This window comes from Penaeus japonicus, unplaced genomic scaffold (genome assembly GCF_977035675.1).
Source record: "Penaeus japonicus unplaced genomic scaffold, GWHDUDI00000001_assembly GWHDUDI00000021, whole genome shotgun sequence".
NCBI classification, from domain to species: Eukaryota; Metazoa; Arthropoda; class Malacostraca; order Decapoda; family Penaeidae; genus Penaeus; species Penaeus japonicus.
Genome location: NW_028234423.1, coordinates 4,334,651 through 4,339,650, shown reverse-complemented (window position 1 = coordinate 4,339,650; position 5,000 = coordinate 4,334,651).

Here is a 5,000-nt window from a genome sequence, read left to right as displayed (position 1 = left end):
CTCGGTAGGCCTTTTTCAAGCATGTCTTCATACATATACTTAGTATCCTTTTATCCTTATTTCTTATCCTGTGGACAAGTACCCGCTGCTCTGGCCTTGTTATACTTCCAACATGAATATGCTCTTGCAAAATGGTTGCATGAGCTGCAAGTCATTCCAGGCATAATCATAGTGAGCTGCCGACAGCGTCTCGGGTATTTCTAGATAAGTGGTATTTCCGGTACACCTTAATTAAGGATTAATTGAAAATATTTGACAACTTGTCAGTTCCCCTTTTCGGTTAGGTAGGGTTCCTGGTACATCATAAAGAACAACTGAAAATATTTTACCATTTGTCATTTATTTTGGCAAGAGTTCCCAGCAGATGTAGATGTAGAAGTAAATGAAAAACACGCAGAAACCCCTCAGAGTTGAGCACCGAACTTGTATAAATTCTCCAACAATAAAAGCAACTCCAACATGGCTACGAGGACCCCATCTCCTCCCTGTCCCATCAAAAGGGATAATGAAATCCAGCATACTATTACCTATCCTATTACTGTCGTGATCATAGTCGCGAATTTTCGGTATTATTGGATAAAGACGCAACTACACGTAGCTAAAAAACAAACAAACCTTTCGGCATGACGCAGCTTTAATTATGACGGAACACCATAAACCCTTTTCTTCCGGAAAAGAAAAATAATTGAAGATAAAAAAAACTCAGCAACGAAAGGTTTCCAATGGAAATAAGTAGCGAAACTGTACAAAACAGAACGAAAACTAACAGAAAATTATCGTGTCATGACTAGAGGGTTGGTTGCGTCTTTATCCAAATCTACCGAATTTTCTCCCTTACCAAATCCATATTAATTAGATTAACTTTATGTGTTTTATCATATGGGAAATATATTCATGCTAGTCGTAGGCTCTGTTCATGCCTGGAGGAAAAACAGTGACGTATAGCTCTCTGGAAACAAAGTTCTTATCTTATCAGATAACAACTTTGGTGTGTGTTGATAATTCTCTCCGTAATTAATGATAACGACTTTCGATGACGGCCATAAAGTTTCGTATTTTTTTATAATGTTATTTTCCACAATTGATAACTAAATGCACACACACACACACACACACACATACACACACACACACACACACACACACACACACACACACACACACACACACACACACACACACACACACACACACACACACACTCACACACACACACACACACACACACACACACACACACAAAAAAAAAAAAAAAAAAAAAAAAAAAAAAAAAAAAAAGACGCATCGTATAAGCAGGAGAGGCCATGTGGCGGGGTGGCCCAAATATGTTGCATAGCGCTGCATCATCAACCTTTAAATTTCGCCCCTATTACCAGACTCACACTAACCATTTATCATACTACATTTCGTGAGAGTTGGCGCTATTAAGTAGCGGAAACGTCGTGATCGAGTCATACTTCATACGTTTGTTTTGTGAGACGGAGAAAATCTACATATTTATCGTTTAATTTCTTTATTTTTCTCCTCTTGTTCTGTGAAAATTAGAAAATCTACATATGTATCGTATTTTTTCTCCTCTATCTACTTAGACCGTGGAAAATACTCTCTTAGAAGATACTTCTAACCTTATCGAACTCATAGCCTCATACTGTAATATCTATACTCGTACTCTAACGAAGCATTTATATATAAACACGGGCGTAGTTAGTGAAAATGTGTTTGTGTGAGCGCCCCCTTATTCCAGGGTCTTTAAGAAATTTGGCGAAGGGTCCTTTTTATTAGCCGAAAGACTGTCTCCTTATGAGCAAACATTGAGAAAACGTTCTTTGATGTAGGAAACCTCATAAGAAGCGCTTATTTAGTCTTGAGTGAGACCTTAAGAAATTTCCCGGGGATTTTTCTCCCCTTGTAAAATGATGGTCAAAAACAACAATAACAACAACAACCTTCGGCGTGTTCTTGTGTTTCTTTTGTCTCTATCAGTGTTCGCATCCTTATGGTTTTCTCTCTGTGTAAGTTCTTCTCTGTGTAAGTTCTCTCTGTGTAAGTTCTTCTCTGTGTAAGTTCTCTCTCTGTGTAAGTTCTCTTTCTGTGTAAGTTCTCTCTGTGTAAGTTCTCTCTGTGTAAGTTCTCTCTGTGTAAGTTCTCTCTGTGTAAGTTCTCTTTCTGTGTAAGTTCTCTCTGTGTAAGTTATCTCTGTATAAGTTCTCTCTCTGTGTAAGTTCTCTTTCTGTGTAAGTTCTCTCTGTGTAAGTTCTCTCTGTGTAAGTTCTCTCTGTGTAAGTTCTCTCTGTGTAAGTTCTCTCTGTGTAAGTTCTCTCTCTGTGTAAGTTCTCTTTCTGTGTAAGTTCTCTCTGTGTAAGTTCTCTCTGTGTAAGTTCTCTCTGTGTAAGTTCTCTCTGTGTAAGTTCTCTCTGTGTAAGTTCTCTTTCTGTGTAAGTTCTCTCTGTGTAAGTTCTCTCTCTGTGTAAGTTCTCTCTCTGTGTAAGTTCTCTCTCTGTGTAAGTTCTCTCTGTGTAAGTTCTCTCTCTGTGTAAGTTCTCTCTCTGTGTAAGTTCTCTCTCTGTGTAAGTTCTCTCTGTGTAAGTTCTCTCTCTGTGTAAGTTCTCTCTCTGTGTAAGTTATCTCTGTGTAAGTTATCTCTGTGTAAGTTCTCTCTCTGTGTAAGTTCTCTCTCTGTGTAAGTTCTCTCTCTGTGTAAGTTCTCTCTGTGTAAGTTCTCTCTCTGTGTAAGTTCTCTCTGTGTAAGTTCTCTCTCTGTGTAAGTTCTCTCTCTGTGTAAGTTCTCTCTGTGTAAGTTCTCTCTGTGTAAGTTCTCTCTGTGTAAGTTCTCTCTCTGTGTAAGTTCTCTTTCTGTGTAAGTTCTCTCTGTGTAAGTTCTCTCTGTGTAAGTTCTCTCTCTGTGTAAGTTCTCTCTGTGTAAGTTATCTCTGTGTAAGTTCTCTCTCTGTGTAAGTTCTCTCTGTGTAAGTTCTCTCTCTGTGTAAGTTCTCTCTCTGTGTAAGTTCTCTCTCTGTGTAAGTTCTCTCTCTGTGTAAGTTCTCTCTCTGTGTAAGTTCTCTTTCTGTGTAAGTTCTCTCTGTGTAAGTTCTCTCTGTGTAAGTTCTCTCTGTGTAAGTTCTCTCTCTGTGTAAGTTCTCTCTCTGTGTAAGTTCTCTCTGTGTAAGTTCTCTCTCTGTGTAAGTTCTCTCTCTGTGTAAGTTCTCTCTCTGTGTAAGTTCTTCTCTGTGTAAGTTCTCTCTCTGTGTAAGTTCTCTCTCTGTGTAAGTTCTCTCTGTGTAAGTTCTCTCTGTGTAAGTTCTCTCTGTGTAAGTTCTCTCTGTGTAAGTTCTCTCTCTGTGTAAGTTCTCTCTCTGTGTAAGTTCTCTCTGTGTAAGTTCTCTCTCTGTGTAAGTTCTCTCTCTGTGTAAGTTCTCTCTCTGTGTAAGTTCTCTCTGTGTGTAAGTTCTCTCTCTGTGTAAGTTCTCTCTCTGTGTAAGTTCTCTCTCTGTGTAAGTTCTCTCTGTGTAAGTTCTCTCTCTGTGTAAGTTCTCTCTCTGTGTAAGTTCTCTCTGTGTGTAAGTTCTTCTCTGTGTAAGTTCTCTCTCTGTGTAAGTTCTCTCTCTGTGTAAGTTATCTCTGTGTAAGTTCTCTCTGTGTAAGTTCTCTCTGTGTAAGTTCTCTCTCTGTGTAAGTTCTCTCTCTGTGTAAGTTCTCTCTGTGTAAGTTCTCTCTCTGTGTAAGTTCTCTCTCTGTGTAAGTTCTCTCTCTGTGTAAGTTCTCTCTGTGTAAGTTCTCTCTGTGTAAGTTCTCTCTCTGTGTAAGTTCTCTCTCTGTGTAAGTTCTCTCTGTGTAAGTTCTCTCTCTGTGTAAGTTCTCTCTCTGTGTAAGTTCTCTCTCTGTGTAAGTTCTCTCTCTGTGTAAGTTCTTCTCTGTGTAAGTTCTCTCTCTGTGTAAGTTCTTCTCTGTGTAAGTTCTCTCTCTGTGTAAGTTCTCTCTCTGTGTAAGTTCTCTCTGTGTAAGTTCTCTCTCTGTGTAAGTTCTCTCTCTGTGTAAGTTCTTCTCTGTGTAAGTTCTCTCTGTGTAAGTTCTCTCTCTGTGTAAGTTCTCTCTCTGTGTAAGTTATCTCTGTGTAAGTTCTCTCTGTGTAAGTTCTCTCTCTGTGTAAGTTCTCTCTCTGTGTAAGTTCTCTCTGTGTAAGTTCTCTCTGTGTAAGTTCTCTCTGTGTAAGTTCTCTCTCTGTGTAAGTTCTCTCTCTGTGTAAGTTCTCTCTCTGTGTAAGTTCTCTCTGTGTAAGTTCTCTCTGTGTAAGTTATCTCTGTGTAAGTTATCTCTCTGTGTAAGTTCTCTCTCTGTGTAAGTTCTCTCTGTGTAAGTTATCTCTGTGTAAGTTCTCTCTGTGTAAGTTATCTCTGTGTAAGTTATCTCTGTGTAAGTTCTCTTTGTGTGTAAGTTCTCTCTCTGTGTAAGTTCTCTCTCTGTGTAAGTTCTCTCTGTGTAAGTTCTTCTCTGTGTAAGTTCTCTCTCTGTGTAAGTTCTCTCTCTGTGTAAGTTCTCTCTGTGTAAGTTATCTCTGTGTAAGTTATCTCTGTGTAAGTTCTCTTTGTGTGTAAGTTCTCTCTCTGTGTAAGTTCTCTCTTTGTGTAAGTTCTCTCTGTGTAAGTTCTCTCTGTGTAAGTTCTCTCTGTGTAAGTTCTCTCTGTGTAAGTTCTCTCTGTGTGTAAGTTCTCTCTCTGTGTAAGTTCTCTCTCTGTGTAAGTTCTCTCTGTGTAAGTTATCTCTGTGTAAGTTCTCTCTCTGTGTAAGTTCTCTCTATGTAAGTTATCTCTGTGTAAGTTCTCTCTGTGTGTAAGTTCTCTCTGTGTAAGTTCTCTCTCTGTGTAAGTTCTCTCTCTGTGTAAGTTCTCTCTCTGTGTAAGTTCTCTCTGTGTAAGTTATCTCTGTGTAAGTTCTCTCTCTGTGTAAGTTCTCTCTGTGTAAGTTATATCTGTGTAAGTTCTCTCTCTGTGTAAGTTCTCTCT